The sequence below is a fragment of the Puma concolor genome, chromosome D4 (assembly GCF_028749965.1).
Source record: "Puma concolor isolate L17-30 chromosome D4, mPumCon1.1.hap2, whole genome shotgun sequence".
NCBI lineage: Eukaryota > Metazoa > Chordata > Mammalia > Carnivora > Felidae > Puma > Puma concolor.
The window spans coordinates 43,538,256-43,558,409 of NC_141679.1; the positions used below are offsets into that span (position 1 = coordinate 43,538,256).

Consider the following 20,154-nt stretch of genomic DNA (forward strand, 5'->3'; position numbering starts at 1 on the left):
CCCCCGCTCATGCTCTCTCTCTCAAAAATAAATACACATTAAAAAAATTTAAAAAAAAGGAAAGAGTTGGAGGAGAGGCTGCAATGATAAGTAGAGGACCACCATAAAAGGTTTGGGGGGAAGGAAGTTGGGTTATAATCTGTAGACCCTTGCTACTGAAATTGTAGTTGCTGGACCACAGAATCAGCATCATCAGGGAGTGTGTTAGAAATACAGAATCTCAGGCCCAAACCCAGACATCCTAAATCAGAATCTATATTATAATGAGACCCTCCAGTTGACTCTCATGTACATTAAAATATGAGGAACTCCCCGAAAAATGTAAAATATTGTTGAAGCGTATCATGCTAGAGGGGGAGATGATTGGAATTTTTTGTTTTTAAGAAAGCTCACTCGGGGCGCCTGGGTGGCGCAGTCGGTTAAGCGTCCGACTTCAGCCAGGTCACGATCTCGCGGTATGTGAGTTCGAGCCCCGCGTCAGGCTCTGTGCTGACAGCTCAGAGCCTGGAGCCTGTTTCAGATTCTGTGTCTCCCTCTCTCTGACCCTCCCCCGTTCATGCTCTGTCTCTGTCTCAAAAATAAATAAACGTTAAAAAAAAAAAAAAAATTAAAAAAAAAAAAAAAGAAAGCTCACTCCAGCAGCCATGCAGGTGTTGGACTAAAGAAGGGGTAAGATTAAAGCCAGGGAGGCTGCTAAGGCCAGTGCTGTGGTAGTCGAGGGGATGGCTGACCAAACCTGGAGATGTAAAGTCAAGTAGGGAAGATATCCAGAAGACAGCAGTACCAGAATGTGATGATCTCTTTGTGTAGGGAGAGGATAGAAGATTCTAGGCTGACAAAAAGATTTCTGGCTTGGGATGCATGGGAAGATGTGCTGTCAGTATAGACAAAGTCTGCAGAAGGAGGAACAACTTTGGAAAGTGTGGATGCGATGAAATATTGACATATTCATTTGGAGGTACGAGTGGGACATTTGGTGTGTATGCTTAATAGGTAATTGGGTGCATATATCTGGAATTTGGGCTAGAGATACATATTTTTGTAAGTTATCAACGCTGTCTAAATCCGTGGTCATGGAAAATTTTTCTGGAAATAACTTGTAGGCACAAGTTGTATAAGGGTGGAACACTAAAGAACACCAGGATTTAAGGGATGGGCAGATAAATATCAAACCATGAAAGAGATTGAGGAGAACTTGAAGGGAGTGGCATCATGGAAAGGAAAGCAGAAGACAATTTCAAGCAAAAGATAATAGCTAACCAAGTTATGGTTAATAGATGTAGGATGAACACTGGAAAGTGCCTATTATCTTTGGTACCTAGAAAGTCATTGATGACCTTGGCCAGAGAAATTTTAGCTGGATGATGATATCACAATTCATAGTTCCTACTGGTTGAGCTTGCAGTGCCATTGAATATAGTCAAGACTTATTTCTAGAAAAGTGGCTGAGAGGAAGGAAAAATGTTGGATACAGAAACACAGAGTCAAAAAGTTATATTCTCTCTCTCTCCCCTTTTTCTCCCTCTTCTTTCTTTCTTTTAAATATGAAGAAATAAATATAGAAAAGAGTCAAATGGAGATAAATAATGACAATATGTAGGTGGATGGGGAGGAGAGAATAATAATTAATGGAACAAGATCACTATAGGAACATCAGTGAATTGAATTCAGAGTACAGGTAGAGGGTTTTTGCCTTAGCCCAGAGAAAAGACTTATTAATATATGAGATCATAGGAAGCATGGGGACAGGGGCATGTAATTTTGGGAAGGAAGTCATTTTAGAATATTTACTTTTAAGGGACTAATTTCTTTTTTCCTGTGAAATAGGAGACAATGATATTCACATTGGAGAGAAAGCCACTAGCAGAAATGGGACCTGGGGGAGGGGGGGATGAGGAGGAAAGCTGGGAATACAATTGGTGAGTGAGGGCCATTAAGGGGCTGCATTTAAAAGTACTCAACTTTGATTGTTTGAGTCTAGAAAATACATTTTGGTAGTTTCTGCATTATCTAAGCAAATTCAAGTGTGTGTGTAAATAATCTATCATTTGTGATTCTAATGCATGATCAAAGAGGCCGTTATTCAGATACCTAAGAATAAGATCTAGAAAGTGCTCCAAAGATACCCCAAACAAGCAAACAAAAAGACCATCCCATAGCTATGGTGTCAAGGAAATAAATGTTGGCACCAATTTCTGGACATCTATTTTTGTCTACTATTACAGAGGTAGTGGAGAATGACAGTGGAAATAGTAACTTTAGCTAATTAATCCACAGATTCGGAGTTAGAAAGACTCTCAGAATCTATATAAATGCTTTCTTCAGGTCCTGTGCAAATGCTTATAGTGCCAGAGTCTTCACTGCCTACTAATTAGCTAAGTTCATTTCAAGACACCATTTTTAACTGTTTGAAAACTATTTTATCAGGGTAAGTTATGGCTGAATTCCACTGCTCTTAAACTAGATGTGCCAAATTTATTTTCATTCAACAAATATTGTACACATACTAAGTTTAAGGTATTATTCTTGGACTTCCAGGATGATCAATAGGTCAGGGTCTCTGATTTTGATATCTTTATAGACCAGTAGGGGAGGTAAGACAAGTTTCCAAATGACCACAAGAGAGATGAAAATACATGCCATTAATGAAATAATAATATGTTGTGCTTTTTTGTTTAAAAATGAGGTGCCAGGACTCATATCTCAATAAATTATGACATGTGTCTCCTACACCTCCTCCCCAACCCTGTTTACATTGGAATGTCCACATATTTTTCCAGCCAAGTGAGTCAGTCAAGATGGAAATACTAATTTATTTGACTGAACATACTCTGCTAGCTCATACTGTTGGGGGAAAAAAAAAAACAAAAAACAAAAAACAAAAAAAAAACCTCTCCTTGGTAGTAATGTTACTACCAAACTCTGTTTATATAGCATTTTATGGCTTACAAATCACTTTTCATATATTAGCCCATCACAACAACTCTGTAAGGCAAGTTCTCCCCCATTTATACATGAAGGACCCAAGACTCAGTTTAGGTAATTTACCCAAATCACAGAACAGGGAACAGGTGAGCTATGCTATCCAGGTCACATGACTCCGGGTCTCAACTAGAAGAGCAGTACTTCTGTGGATTCAGTGGAGGAGAAATTATGGGTGCTTAGAGGGTATGGGGTTTAAGGATTGAGGCAATTTCAGTAAGAGAAGATGGAAGGAGGCCATTCTAGGCGGAGGGTATGGCAAAATTTAAATTGTGGGTGCAGGAAGTACAGGACATGATCAAGTAAGAGCCAAGGTTCCGTTTATGAGTTTGAGAATCATTTGTTCAGAAGAGATGGCTGATTCTGAGAACTAATAAAAATTTTAGGGCAAGAAAAAAAGAAGAAAAGATGCTCATGGACAGAGCCTGGAGAACACCAATGGTTCATGGGTGGAGCTACCAAATGAGAAACCAAAGAAATGGCCAAAGAGTTAGGATCATTCCCAGTTGTTATACAAACCAAGGGGGAGAGTGTTTCAAGAAAGCATATGATCTCTAAAATGGAAAAATGGATGAAAGACCAGCCTTGGTGAGCTTGGAGAGGGCAAAGCAGTGACAACAGAAGTCCAAATGTAAGGCACAAGTGGGTTGGAAGGGCATGAAGAACAGGAAGGGAATGAGGAGAACCGAGGCAAGAAAGTTTCCTCTCTCTCTCTGACGTGGCCTTCAAGCATTTGAAGACAGCTCTCAAATCTTTTCCTTCTTCCCTTTTCCAGGCAAAATGCCCTTAATCCGCTGATTATCATATGCTTTCCAGATAGTCACCATTGTATTTTCTTCTTTAGAAATTGTTGGTTTGTCAGTTGTCCTTAAAGTTTGGCATCTAGAAATTAACTCCGTATCCCATTTTCATGGTCAGTTGAGCATAGAATACAAGAAAGTTATTTTATGTTTTGTTCCTTGCACTGTGTTTTTAACAGCAGCCCACATTTCAATTAGCCACATTTCACTGTTGATTCATGGAGCTTGCAGTCCATTGATTCCATGTCATCCACATCCTGCACTTGCCAACTGTTTGCAGAGACAGCCCAAACAGGGGAGAGGGACCCTGGAGCTCTGGGGTGGAGAGGGCATGGGACTGGCATCTGGAAATATACATTGTAGTCTGGACTTTGACACATTAAATATATGCTCTTGGGAAAGTCAGTCGTCTTCTCTCTGGGCTCCAGAGGGATGATTTCTAAGCTTCTTTCTAGCTCTAAAAATTCTAAAATTAATAACTGTTAACTAAAATGCCTTCACTGATTTACTACTAAGATATTTATAGAACTCAACATAGAGAGAGAGAGTGGTTCTGATACCTGGGGCTTACAGTCTCATGGTGACATTTTGAGGCAGAAATGCACTTGGTAAAATGCAGGGAAGAATGGATGAAGAGCTAAGACTCAGATAATTCTCTCAAATAATTACCTGCCAAAAGGTATGTGGTAGGGCAGTGGCCTTGGGGACTTTCAAAATTGGAAGTGAAGACTAGAGACCCTACATTTGGCATTATGCCAAGAAACAATCATTTTTTTTTTGTCATTTCATAGTTATCAAAATTATCTGTGGAATAACACAGTGAACAGGAGATTAGAAGTATATGACACTGAAACTTTTCCCAAGGACCTGGTATTTAAAGGAACCACAGCCACTTATATTGAAGAAGACAATGTTAATAACACCACCATCCATGACATGGCAATATCATTAGCTGGCTTTGATGTTTTCTACCCTAAACATAAAATTAATGCAGCATACAAGAAATGTCTAGCAGCAGGCAATCTTGAAAATATTGGATGGGTCACAAAGTCAGAGGGCTCTACTTAAAGAGAATTATGTTTTCCCAGAGTGTCAACTGTAGGTCAATACCTATAACAATCTTAAAATTCCAGTTTTCAACAGATATAGATAATTTAGAAGGAAAACTGCGTCCCACCTTTGTGTGCTTCTGAAAGCAAGCATGGGCCATGAAGATAAATGTCTCCCTTGCCCCTTCAACCTATAATACTATAGTATTTCAGTTACCTATTGTTATGTAATAAATTATCCCCAAACTTATTGGTTTAAAATAATAAATATGTTGTTATTACCTCTCACAATTTTGTGGGTTAAAGGGGCTTGACTGGATGCTTCCTCTATTCCATGTGACATCAGTTGGGCTTGCCCTCATCTGGAAGCTTAATTGGACTAGAATGTCCAGGATAGTTTTGTCACATATCCAGACACAACGACAAGTAGAAGGCTGGGCTCAGCTAGAACACTGGAGTATCCGTGTCTCTGCACATAGTCTTAGGACTATTCCTGTTCTGTGCGACCTCTCCATTGGGTCACTTCACATAGCTTCTTTAGCCGGGTGCCTGGACTTGGTAGTTGGCGACACAGAACTCCCCAAAACACAAAAGCAAAAGCTGCTAGGCCTCAATGCTTAGGCCTAGAACTGCTGTGACGCCACTTCCACTTTATTCTGTTGGGTAAAGCAAATCACAGAGCCAACCAAGATTTGGTTTATGTACAGAGGGTGGGGATGAACGGGGGTGGAGGCATTAACGTGTATATTAATTCCAGGAGGTATGGTTCCATTGGGGCCATTTTGGAAAATAGTTACTACATGTGGTCACTTGAGAAGTATTAAAAATGGACACCAACATCAAGAACTAGACCCAGTTGAACATAACTTGGCTCCACTAAGCTCATTTTTCATAGAAGAGGAAAAAAAAAAGAATGTATTTGAATGCTGACTTTCTATTGATTTTTAGTATAAACCCAAACGTGGATTATGAAAATTGGCTGTAAAAATTATTTTTAATAATTTTGTGGTCATTTGCTCACTTTGGCAGCACATATAATGATAATTTCATGGTCAAGGAGAAAGGTGATGTGTATGGGGGGGTGGGGAGTATCTAACTGGTGGACCCAAGGCTAGTCCAGTCAAAGATTTATAAAGGATTCACTTTAGTTTCATTAGCTTAAATGACAACTATGACTTAATTTTTCACTACCTTTCACTATAGGCCTTTGAGATCCTTGCAAGCCCTTGTCCTTTTGGTTACTTCCATGAGTGGTACCCATGAACAAGTACTATTTGCTGCCAGGAAGAGGCCATCCTTTTCTTCCTTTCTTATTCCAGCCTTTATGGTGATATCCACTGTCAAGGCCTTTGTGCCTGAGAAGCTGAGCGTAAGCACCATGTAACTGCCTGCAGTGGTCATACCTGATCCATTTCCTGACACAACCCCCCTTTCCTCCTGGCTATCCTTGTCCCCTCTCAGGTGCTGTTGTCTCCCTGGTATAATCCCCGTACTTGCTGGGCACTCTTGCTCGTCCATGCCCCTCTTGCTCATCCATGCCCCTCATGCTCTAAGTCTGGAGGGACCCGATCTTTCACCCGTGAAATGGGAAAGCAGGCTGCCATGCTCTGTTAGCTTTCATGCTCGGTTTTTAGTGCAACACCTCTTTTTTCTGTTTGTTTTTTTTATTTAAAGGCTCTCTGCACTGAGTGAAATCTGAGTAATAATTACTATGTTGGGTGTAGGATTGCTCTTTTTTTCCTTGATATCCAATGTTCTGGGTCTAGACCAAGCTGGAAAGAATTATCTTCCAAGAGGCTTCTCCATACCTCATGCAAATAGACCCATCATCTATCAGACAGGCCTGGGTCTTCCATTTTTGAGTCACATAGAAATTTATGCCCTGTGCATACAGACATACACATTCATATATAAATACATACACATATGTGCCTATGAGGTGCTTTCATTTCTTTCCAAAGATTCTGCTTCTTTAATAGGAACAAACTATTGTTAATATATGACAGACTAATAATATACAAATGTATTTAGCATTCCACTTCACTTTACCCAAGAAATACATGGGCCGAATTTCCAAAATAACTTGGGAGCTGAGAGACAAAAGAGTTTTGAAGAACTAGCTGCCGTCTGTGTGAAGTACATTGAGAATGACAGATAAGGGTGAGGAGGGAAGAGTGGACGTTTAAAGAACGCTTGCTATGCATTTAAGTGTAAACCTCCCCATTTCTTGGTCATTTTTTTTTGAGATCCTGAGTAAATATTTGAAATTCTTTAAGTTACACTTACAATTTAAATACTGATACACAGTTCTACCAATTTTTTTGTGTTTCCGTTTCTTAGAGACTGGGCCATGGGGTATGCGTGTGTAGGGTGGGGTGGGTGTGGTGAACTCACATGTATCTGAGTTATACTACTACTGATACTATAAGAGCACTATCCATAGAACTGTGCTTTGAAGATGTCTTTAAAGTGGGAATAAATTTGCATGGGTCCATACCATCCTATTGTTTTCTCTGAAATATTGGTACATGTTGGTAAGGCTTCTGACCAGGGATGGAGAAACTTCTAGAATTCATGAAGTAATAAAAGTTAATCTGCCCACAAAATGCTTTACCTTATCACCTTGACACTTTTGTGTGTAATTGAAGCTATTGAGCCAACTGAATACAGTGAGTATTGGATGTACTAACTGCAGTTTAGTGGTAGGATGAAGAAGCATGCTAGAATACGAAAGAACATGGAGCCAGGTGGGTGAAGATCAGGGAGGCAGAATCAGAACTGTCTCCCATCCACTAGTTCCAGTCATTGTTCCCAACACTGTAGAGAATTCGCTGAGACTTCAATGCAGAGAAAGTAGAAACCCTAACAGTGTTCTCAACATTTCTTTGGCATCATGGAAACTGGGTGGCCATTTTGCTGTAGATAGGGATGGTAAATTGGAAGCATTAGGTCCGGTCCAATAGCACTTGGGTCAGAAGAAGAAAAGCTGTATTAGTTGAAATCCAGAAACAGGTGCCAAGACAAGACTAGGAATGAAAGAGGTTTATTGGGAAAAAAGATGAGGGAGGCACAGGAGGCCAGAAGAGCCATGAGACTACAGCTCAGCTGTCCCCAGTGAAAAAAAAAAGAAAAAAGGAAGGTTGGATAGGAAGAGTCTCAGAGCACAGTGCAATGCTGAGAAAGGTTTGGCCAGCCAGTAGGAAGTCCTCTAGTAGAAGTTACTTGTCAGGACTCTCAGGAATAGAGCTGCTTTAGTATCTCTGCTGAGCTCAGCTATGGGCTGGGAGCAGCCCATGGGCAACAAGGAGGTGGATTCAGAGTATGTTTGGGCCATCTGTCAGTTAAGCTCTCTGTAGCAGATTTGAATGGCACATCTTTATGGCCACCAAAGGAGTTAATGTAAACTAAGCAAGGGTGAAGAAAGAAGTTTCTGCCCTAATAAATCTTAAGTTTGATTCAGAATATGAGAGATACGATGACATTCAACTCCTTTTACTTAAGCAACTTTAGAAAAACCTAGATAATAATGTTGATGTACATAAACATTGCCAAGCATACAACCAAAAAAAGTTTGATTTCTACAACTGCGTAGGTACGTAGACATCTTAAGTTCTTCCATCTTCTGTGGTTTTTTTTTTCATCTTAACATTCTCCTCCAACTGCTCAACTCCCTTAATTCTTGGCATTAATGAGTATTTTATTTTATTTTATTTTATTTTATTTTATCTTATTTTATTTTATTTATTTTAGAGTGGAGGAGATGGGCAGAAGGAAAGAGAGGGAGAGAGGGAGAAAATCTTAAGCAGGCTCCACACTCAGCACAGATTCCAATGCAGGGCTTGATCCCACAACCCCGGGATCATGACCAGAGCTGAAATCAAGAATCGGACACTCAATCATCTGAGCCACCTAGGAGCCCTAGTGATTGTTACATTTTAAACGTAAGATTTAGGGGCACCTGGGTGGCTCAACTGGTTAAGTGTCCCACTTTGGCTCAGGTCATGATCTCCAAGTTCATGGGTTCCAGCCCCACGTCAGGCTCTGTGCTGACAGCTCAGAGCCTGGAGCCTGCTTCAGATTCTGTGCCCCTCCCCCACTTGTGCACGTGCGCTCGCTCGCTCTCTCTCTCTCTCTCTCTGAAAAATAAACATTAAAAAATTTTAAAAAATAAATGTAAGATTTAAGACATATGCACATAGAAGCAATTTGAAAACCATACCTGTCTCTCCTTGTCACTAGAATATGTGACAATAATGTGCCCTTCTACCTAGGAGTAGAGCACAGGGAATTGGAGTTCTTTTTCTGTTTTGTATATTCTTTCATTGTCTAAATGTAGATCTGAATCACAGCTCTTATCAGCTTTCTCAAGCCAACTCTCCCAACTTTGGAAATTGTACTCTGCTCTCCTTTCGGTAGGAATGGGGTATAATGTCTTAAAATGTTTGAGGAAATTAAAAAGAGAATTCTCTACATATTTTGGAAAAGTTGCTGCCTTCTTTGAGTCATTTGACTGTTTTGCCATATTTTATATGTCAAGAGTTATGCCTCAAAACCCACATATTTTCTCTTACCCATCATCTAAGAAGGCGATGTTTCCCTTCATCTGAAAAGATAAGAGGCTAGTGAAGAGGGTCCCCCCAGTTCTTTCTAGAATTTACTTTCATTTCTGCACTTGTTTGTAATCAATTATGGAAATGCCACAGCTTCCCTGCAGATCAAGCACACATTCTACACAGTGCACACACTTTGATGGCATTCTTTCTGCTACTTTGTTTTAAATACATTGTTCTGTGATGTTAAATTTATCTACATGTTTTTGTTCATCTTCTATTTTTATTTTTTTGTTGTTGTTGTCATTGTTTAAATGACTCCTTGTCTTGTCAAGGTGGCTATCTGCCTTAAAGATAAAACAGGTCTTTTTAAGCATTACTCCCCTCTACCCCACACCGTAAATGTTATTTTCCTAGGGTAATGGAGTTTCTTTTCATTGACAGTCTGGGACAGATCTTTAAATTCAGCTACATCTGGTCACCTTGCCTCAAACCATATTATAGCAGTTACTCTAAATCAAACCTGAACTACGCACGAACATCTGTACCAAGAATTATGAGGCCCAGCTGAACATTTTGGGCCCGTATGTTCCATCTCACTTCTTTCTGCTTTAACCTTTTAGCAATTATCTTTACAATCTTTAGAAATGGTAATTAAAGTTGGTAAAAGAACAAACAGAATACTGCAATGTTTTTAAGCTCCAAACACCAGGTATATAAATGTCAGTGACTTAAATATGGTTATAAGAGTGTTTTTATTAACTCCCCCCACCGATCTTCTTGGGGATCATATTTAGCCTTTCCTTGAGGGAGTATAACACTGCTAATCAGCTCACATAGTTGGAAGCCATTAGCTAGGGACACCTGAAGCCACTCCAAGAACCTTTATTTTCCCAGACAAGTATGCTATAGCAGTAGGTATGGATAGGTATATTGACATCACAGTCTGTCTAAAGACATTTAGTCACTCCCCAACAAACAACCAACAGTACTTTCAAAGGTAAATAGATGGTTTTCTAAATGGACTCTTACAACCAAGAAAGCTGTTTTTATTCAGTGACACTGCCTTCCCGCTCCCTGTGAATGTGTGCACAAATCTGTGAATGTGTGCACACAGAGTTGCTGATCTCAGCATAAGCTGACGGAGCCTCTTCTGATTGGTGACTATGAATTTGGAGACATTCATAAATGTTGTTATTTTGATACATATTCTCATATGTCTGAAATACTTCTCCTTCTGCATTATAATGAGGAAATTTCTTTAGTAAGATTATATGCCCATAATTTTTTTCTGTTCTTTACATTCGAATTACTGTTTACTCATTTCCCCATCTTCCTATATTAGAATATTCCTACCAGGGATGAGGTTATAGGGATTAGTGGAAAGGGAGCCACTGACAGTAGGATGGATGTTCTTTTTTTTTTTTTTTTTTTTTTTTTTCATTGCATTTGGGTCCATTAGAATAGTCCTAACAGGAATAGGCTGTCAAATGATTAATTTCCTTCCCCAAATCAGAGACCCTTGTTTATTGCCAAGGGGAATTTACTAATGTCAGGCAAAGACAATTTGTTACCAAATGTCAGTACCTTTAATAAAGTTGGAAACATCTATATATCTTTTTATTTAGATTCCACTTCTTAGTGTATTTAGTCCCAAAATTTCATTTATTATCAACTATTATCAACTATTATTTCAACTACTATCATTTTTGATTTAGATCATTATTTTAAGGGCTAGTGATAGAATAGTCATCCTTTGTCTTGATTTCCTTCAAACCAGAAGTAACTTATCCTATTGGGAACAGATTTTCTCTTCCTTCCCTTGGTCTCTGAGTCACTGATTTTTAGGATCAGATTGTAATGATGTTGGGCAGCAGGGCTACCTTTGGTCTCTTTGAGTCCATATACATTCTTATTTCCTCCTATTACTTGATAAGGATTCTCAGAAATGGAACTAGAGATTTTTTTGGGGGGGGTCAAAGAAAACTTTCTGTCCAGTTATTTATTTAATAAACATTTAACTGTCCCCCTTGTGCCAAGAACTCATAACCCTGGCATCAATCATTTCACTCTCTCTCCATTGGCATTTAAATATAGGTGTCTACTCAGCACAGTAGCTGGTTGCCTAAGTGATTTAGATGATTATTCTAATCTAATGAGAATTTACAGCATCACTATCTTAATTCTTAATTAACTATGAGCCCAAATATGGGCACAAATAGATGTTATAAAATCCTTTCAGTAGAAAAAAAGTTTAACAGTGTGGTTTTCAGTGCTATACTTTGTGAGTAGTATTGAAACCTAAATCTTACCCATGGGACATAAACTTGGCTACCTTTCAGTATTCACAGAAAAACTAAATGAAGAAAGAACAACAATAAACTGATAATTTGAGGGTGTGTTTGTATGTTTAAACTTCTGATATGTCTACATCCCTTTCTCCCAACCTGGAAGTAAATGGATGCCTTTCCAAGAGTGGTAAGAACATTGTAGCTGCTTCAAAGCTCTGGCCGGAATCCACTTCTATCATCAGCATTGCAATTTGTATAGAAATTTTGACTCTTCCTTGATGATGGTGGAGATTCCCAAATGTGAACCAGTTTCTCCGTGTTTTAACACCCCAAATTCTAGTCACAACCCATAGAGCAAACTTGTGAGGAGTAGGACATTCTGAAGGGGGATTCTTACCTTTTATTTCACCAATCATGTGAGCCAACAATTGTGAGTCAGAATACTAACCGGTATTCTCTGGAGCCACTGAGAGTCAGGTCAAGCAGGGGAAGGATTGTTGCTTGGTTATAATGGGACCAAATGTGAAGTACAAGACAAAGTATATGTAGACATGGTTTGAGTTTCTGACTGTATCTTAAAGTCAAATGCAAAACCTTTTGTTATTATTCACTGCCTTTGATTTTTAGTTTTAAACTACCTTTCCCTTCTTTTCCCTCTAAGGGCTAGAGAATAGAGTGACTTGAAAGACTTCCTTGTTTCCTGTATTTACCTATGTCCCTCTCTAAAATCTCTGTATGTTTGATCGCTCAGCCCCATTAGAGAGAACATATACCACAACAATAAGTTGCTTCCATGCCTTCCTGGATCTAATGAGATTCTATTCTGGGAGCTGGTATTTCTACATTCTTGGGTTCTCTATGGAGTACTCTGGTGTGCCAACAGTCAGAAAGAGGAGTCAATGTTTGAAGCAGGAAATGAGACTGTAATTGGAGAAGCAATCTTCATCACGGGGTGCATATGCTAGCACATGACAGTTTTGTGCTTCCTGAGGAGCAGTCCTGGGGAGTCTAAAAACCCTATAGAAATAGATAGATGTCTCAATAATGATGGCTTCTTTCTTGCCCTATTCCTGTAGGTGAATAACCAGGTTTGAATACAGCAGAGACTTGAGTTTTTTAGAGCTACAGTCTCTGGTTCATAATCCAACATAGCCATGGACTATGTGTAAAATTCCTCCATTTCTCACATTTATGTTTTCTCATCTGCAAAACTAACACCACGGAATCTAAAACATAATGGGGTACCAGTTTTGGTGCATTTTTTTTTATAATATGCTAACTACCATATGACTGCTAGGGGATTTTTGACATATCGGGTGTAAAGTAACCATATTTTCCAAACCCCAAATCAGGGAACCTGGTTTAACCAGGAGAAATAAAATTTTTAAAATGTGAGTTACCCGAGAAGTTTTCAAGTCACAGTCAATATTTAGTTGAATTCAGGGGCTGGGAATTGATAGCTCAAAAAGCCATAGGCTGTTCTTGGGAAAAAATTATAATAAGTTGAATATAATGTTGTCATAAATATATTTGCATGGGGAACCAATAAAAGAATGCCTAACAATGATGAAAATGAGTATGCTTGGATTGTCCTTGTTAATATTTTCTGTTGGCATACATAAGCCATTAAAGATAGATCCATGTCAAGGGGTTCTTATCTCAGCCCACATATCTTCTCATTCTCCAAACTGTCCCTTGGCAAGCTCATTCATGCTAAGTATCATCCACTCCCCATAGGATGCTACCACTTACATATCATCTCCAGACCGGTCTCTTTCTACTGCACAGAGCTCAGCTTTCTTTGTCCGAGGCATCTCGGACTCCACTTCTCTGGAACCAAACTCTACATCTAACTCACATAATTGCTTGTCCCACTGTATTTCCTGTTTGTTGAAAGTGCTGCTAACCACTCTGTTCTTCTGCTCAAACCCAGGCAGAAAATATAGATATAACCTAAGACTTATCAGTTGCATTCAGCTGGCCACCAAATCTTCTGGTCCTTTACTTTCCTACCAGCCCCTCAGGTCTTCATGAGTTCTCATCAGGGTGATTGCAGTGATCTGAAACTGGTCACCTCATCTCCAGTCTTACCTCCTCAGAGCCACCAGGATGCACTTCTAAACTATTAAGTCCAAGCAAGACTGGCTGCTTCAGTCTTTCAGTGAGCATGATGCATAATCTGGCCTCTGTGCATGATACATATTCTCTTCTCATCCCTTGCTCTCACGTCCGTATGCACTCTTGCCATGCTAAATCACTTAAAACACACCAAACAGAACAAGGCATCTCAAGCCTTGTTCTCAACCCCAGGCTGTTCTTCCTAGAACAAGAATCCTCGTTTACCCAATCCCATTCCCCTTGTCCAGCTAGTAAATCCCCACTCTTCCTTCAACATCACTTTAAACTCTTTCATAATCCTTCTTCAGAGAGGTAATCACCCTTGCTCTGTATTCTCCTAGCATCCTGTGCTTACCTAGAATTTTTCATTGTATTAATTAGAGCAGGTAAGCCATAGTAACAAATAACGTCTAACATGGGCAGTGGTTCCAACACGGTAGACTGTCACTTCTTGATCAGGTTACCATGTTAGATAAGCAAACAGGTCATGGGATGGCCTTCCTGCATGCAGTCATTCAGGGAGCCAGGCTAATAGAACCCCTGACACCTTTAATAATTGACTTTAGGAGCACCTGAATGTCTCAGTCGGTGAAGTGTCAGACTCTCGGTTTCTGCTCAGGTCATGATCTTGCAGTTCATGGGATCTAGCCCCATGTCAGGCTCCATGCTGATAGCATAGAGCCTGCTTGGGATTCTCTATCTCTCCTTCTCTTTCTCTGCCCCTCCCCCACTTGGACATGCTTGCAGGCACTGGTGCTCTCTCTTTCTCAAAATAAATAAACTTTAAACAAACAAAAACCAATTGACTTACGATTTCCTCGAGGCTGTCTCCATGCAAAACGGACCCGAGAGCAACAGAGCATGGAGGAAGGAATGTGGGAGATTTTTATGAGCAGGCCTGGTGTATCACCCCTCACTTCTACCAGCTAAAACTCAGCCACCTTAACTGCAAAGGAGGCTAGGAAATGTGCTCTAGGTGTACCAATGATAATGAAAAGTTGTAGCTTTTGGTGAGCATCTAGGAGACTCTGTCAGAGCCAAGTACTTGTTAGGATAGTGCCCTGAAAGGAAGAAATATGCCCTATAGTAAAGCTCCTGGCACTTGACAGCACTTGAGTAATTGCGTGTACATATGACACACATAAATGTGTGTACCTATGTGTACATATGACAAAACAAATGGGTAAAATACTACTTTGGATTTAAAGAATAATTTAAAAAATCAGATTGAAATAGAGGTATAAGATTTACATATTTATGTATCTTTATGTATTTATGTATCTCCTCCATTAAAATAGTATTTCTAAAACATATAGAATATAATAATTACTATCCATGGTTTATAGATACAGATATTCAAAACTAACTTAATTCATCAAACTTGTATGTTTTTATCTATTCTCAATATTAAATTGAATTTTAGTTTAATTAAGACCTGCTGCCTTGTTATCACATAAAAGTATTTGGGAAGTTGAACATTTTGGTAAGAATTGTGAGTCTTATAAAATGTCAATGTTCTTAGGAAATACGAACAAGCAGAATGCTTTCTAAAACAAATACACAGCTATGACTGAAAGTTAAAGTATAAATCAAATGAACAAAGTGTTTGCTGATTATCCTTCCTTTTTGTGGCATTGAGTATTCAGTCTTTCCATGTGACACCTCACTTTCTCTTTTGGCAGACATTTGAGTCATTTTGTCTATTTCTTTAATCAGTGTAACAAAAGAAACCTGGTTTTTTGTTTGTTTTGTTTATTTTGTTTTGTTTTTACAGGCACAAAAGTTCTCCCAAAGCAAATGCCCATAAGTTTATTAGTCTCTTCAGATTTTAGCTTTTAAAAACGATAGCATTACATGACTTAAGATGGCCACCATTTTGAATCATGGAGTTAGAATTCAAAATGGCCTCGGATTGTTGGAGAAATGATTAATGAAATGTTAACTTTAGTAATGATCAACATACATTAGTCCTCTTGCAAACAGTAACATTAAAACACATCAATTCTAGGTTACTTTAAATTCAGGTTTTAGGGGTGCCTGAGTGGCACAGGTGGTCAAACACCTGACTCTGGTTTTCAGCTCAGGTCTTGATCTCAGGGTCATGAGTTCAAGCCCCACATTGGCCTGTGTGCCTGGCATATAAGCCTACTTAAGAAAAAAGACAAAAAGAAGATAAAGTAAAATAAAATGAAATAATTTTCATTCTGACCTTTTTGAGAAGAATTTGCACAAATGAGACTTTTCTTTATCTAGAACTTAAACAACTGTGAGTGGCCCTGAGCACTGAGCCCATGAATTTGCAATGCACCCAACAGGAAGTAGAGAATCCCTGAAAGCTTCTGATCAGGGAAGTTACAGGGTCAAGACAGGTTTTGAAGTGTATGTAACTAAAGACTCAAGGAATGATTGCCCCTGATGAGAAAATAAATGAGAAATTTAATTTTAAATGTAACAGGAATAAGTTAGGTTAACCAGAAGGAAACGTTTCCAAGAATTAGTCTGCAATTCTAGCTCTGCTTCATTAGTACTGGTTGATTCTTATGAAACAGTGTAGGAAACACTAGTAAAACAATGAAACAAGATAACCCCTCACTGGCCCTGCCTCTTGATGATTATATCAATTTTCTGTTGCTGCCATAACAAATTACCACAAATTTAATGGCTGAAAACCATACATAAGTACTATCTCATGATTTCTGTAGGTCAGAAGTTTGGCAAGGCATGGCTGGATTCTCCATTCAGAGTCTCACTGGGCTAAAATCAAAGTATTGGCCAAAGATGTAGCTCTTCTTTAGGGCAAAGGGCCTTTTCCAAGCTCTCCATTGTTGGCAGAACATATTTTCTTCTCATGCTTCCCATGTGCCCCCCTTGATCTTCAAGCCAAAATGACAGGTTAGGTCCTTGTCACGCTTTGAATTTTTTTGACTTTCTCTCCTGCCCTCAGCCCAGACAAAGTTCTGTTTTTAAGGCATTCTGTGATTTTATTGGGTCCACTTGGATAATCCAGGCTACTAACCCTATTTTGAAGTCAACTAGTAAGTAAACTTAATTACAGCTGCAAAGCTCTTTTGCCACGTTAAGCAATATATTCTCAGATATGATACTATGGTGTCAAGGGGCCCAAGATTCTGTCTACCCCAATGATACCAACTATGCTGTATAACAGAGGTCATTTAAATATAAATTATAGATGGGGTGCCTGGGTGGCTCAGTCGGTTAAGCAGCCGACTTCGGCTCAGGTCATGATCTCGCGGTCCGTGAGTTCGAGCCCCGCGTCGGGCTCTGTGCTGACAGCTCAGAGCCTGGAGCCTGTTTCAGATTCTGTGTCTCCCTCTCTCTGACCCTCCCCCATTCATGCTCTGTCTCTCTCTGTCTCAAAAATAAATAAACGTTAAAAAAAATTTAAAAAAAGTTACAGAAAGTTATATTCCTTTCCAAAGGGCTTAAGGATTAAAATTATTTTAATTTATTATGAATTACTACAGACATTTCAAGAAGGCATAAATCAACATGATGAACAGCCTCATATTCTGGGGTTTTTTTTTGGTGTTCGTATTTTATTTTTATTTTTTTATTTTTTTTTCAATATATGAAATTTATTGTCAAATTGGTTTCCATACAACACCCAGTGCTCATCCCAAAAGGTGCCTTCCTCAATACCCGTCAACCACCGTCCCCCCCCCCCCCCCACCCCCCATCAACCATCAGTTCTCAGTTTTTAAGAGTCTTATGCTTTGGCTCTCTCCCACTCTAACCTCTTGTTTTGTTTTTTTTTTTCCTTCCCCTCCCCCATGGGTTTCTGTTAAGTTTCTCAGGATCCACATAAGAGTGAAACCATATGGTATCGGTGTTTCTCTGTATGGCTTATTTCACTTAGCATCACACTCTTCAGTTCCATCCATGTTGCTACAAAGGGCCATATTTCATTCTTTCTCATTGCCACGCAGTACTCCATTGTGTATATAAACCGCAATTTCTTTATCCATTCATCAGTTGATGGACATTTAGGCTCTTTCCATAATTTGGCTATTGTTGAGAATGCTGCTATAAACATTGGGGTACAAGTGCCCCTATGCATCAGTACTCCTGTATCCCTTGGGTAAATTCCTAGCAGTGCTATTGCTGGGTCATAGGGTAGGTCTATTTTTAATGTTTTGAGGAACCTCCACACTGTTTTCCAGAGTGGCTGCACCAATTTGCATTCCCACCAACAGTGCAAGAGGGTTCCCGTTTCTCCACATCCTCTCCAGCATCTATAGTCTCCTGATTTGTTCATTTTGGCCACTCTGACTGGCATGAGGTGGTATCTGAGTGTGGTTTTGATTTGTATTTCCCTGATGAGGAGCGATGTTGAGCATCTTTTCATGTGCCTGTTGGCCATCCGGATGTCTTCTTTAGAGAAGTGTCTATTCATGTTTTCTGCCCATTTCTTCACTGCATTATTTGTTTTTTGGGTGTGGAGTTTGGTGAGCTCTTTATAGATTTTGGATACTAGCCCTTTGTCCGATATGTCATTTGCAAATATCTTTTCCCATTCCGTTGGTTGCCTTTTAGTTTTGTTGGTTGTTTCCTTTGCTGTGCAGAAGCTTTTTATCTTCATAAGGTCCCAGTAGTTCATTTTTGGTTTTAATTCCCTTGCCTTTGTGGATGTGTCAAGTAAGAGATTGCTACGGCTGAGGTCACAGAGGTCTTTTCCTGCTTTCTCCTCTAGGGTTTTGATGGTTTCCTGTCTCACATTCAGGTCCTTTATCCATTTTGAGTTTATTTTTGTGAATGGTGTGAGAAAGTGGTCTAGTTTCAACCTTCTGCATGTTTCTGTCCAGTTCTCCCAGCACCATTTGTTAAAGAGACTGTCTTTTTTCCATTGGATGTTCTTTCCTGCTTTGTCAAAGATGAGTTGGCCATACGTTTGTGGGTCTAGTTCTGGGGTTTCTATTGTATTCCATTGGTCGATGTGTCTGTTTTTGTGCCAATACCATGTTGTCTTGATGATTACAGCTTCGTAGTAGAGGCTAAAGTCTGGGATTGTGATGCCTCCTGCTTTGGTCTTCTTCTTCAAAATTACTTTGGCTATTCAGGGCCTTTTGTGGTTCCATATGAATTTTAGGAATACTTGTTCTAGTTTCGAGAAGAATGCTGGTGCAGTTTTGATTGGGATTGCATTGAATGTGTAGATAGCTTTGGGTAATATTGACATTTTGACAATATTTATTCTTCCAATCCATGAGCACGGAATGTTTTTCCATTTCTTTATATCTTCTTCAATTTCCTTCATAAGCTTTCTATAGTTTTCAGCATACAGATCTTTTACATCTTTGGTTAGATTTATCCCTAGGTATTTTATGCTTCTTGGTGCAATTGTGAATGGGATCAGTTTCTTTATTTGTCTTTCTGTTGCTTCATTATTAGTGTATAAGAATGCAACTGATTTCTGTACATTGATTTTGTATCCTGCAACTTTGCTGAATTCATGTATCAGTTTTAGCAGACTTTTGGTGGATTCTATCGGGTTTTCCATGTATAATATCATGTCGTCTGCAAAAAGTGAAGAACAGCCTCATATTCTTAATGATGTTACCAATACCATAAAAAGGTATAAAATTTAAAAGATATAAAAATTGAAAAGTTAAACTATTATGAATATAATATAGTACCTATTTATAATATCCATTACAGATATAAAAGTTAAACTAATATGAAGATAATATGAAGATAATACCATACCCATTTATAATATCCATTACAGATATTATAAATATCATCAAAGAAATTCATGTAAGTTAAAAGCTTGCATTAAGTTCCTTGAGCAGAATGTGCTTTTGATAATAATAATGTTGAATGATTACTATATGTAAATCACTGTACTAAGTACATTACATGTATTCTTTCCTGTCTTCTCAGCAATTCAAAAATGCTGATATCATTCCTATTTTACATTGAGTAAACTGAGGTTCAGAGAGGTATTGGGAAGCCTGGGTGAATTAATTGTTCCTAGGATTTATAGAAGTTACTCAACTATTTGTCCTTCACCAAAGGAGGTTTGAGTAGCTCAGTAGCACAATGTGATAATGATAAGAAAGGGGTTTTAGAGTCAGACCTGTATTTGAGTCCTCATTTCAACACTTACACTTGACAAATTCCTGAAACCCTTTTGCCTCCAGTTCCTAATTTGTAAAGTGTGGCTAATAACAGTCACCTCCTGGGGCTGGTGCAAGATAACATGTGTAAAGAGCCTGGTATGTGATAAGCTCTAGATAAAAGCTCTCCAATACTTCCCTCCAGAGTAGCTGAAGAGCATCTGTTTCTAAATCATTTGAATAACTTGGAAAGTCAGTTTTGTGCCCAGGCCAGCTTCTCCTTATCT

General features: G+C 39.0%; 1 protein-coding gene across 5 annotated transcripts in view; it reads left to right on the forward strand.

Moving 5' to 3' along the window:
- The window catches only part of ADAMTSL1 (ADAMTS like 1), an 885,884-nt gene that overhangs the window by 226,518 nt on the left and 639,212 nt on the right, over positions 1 to 20,154 (forward strand). The gene's annotated exons all lie outside the window — the stretch shown is intronic.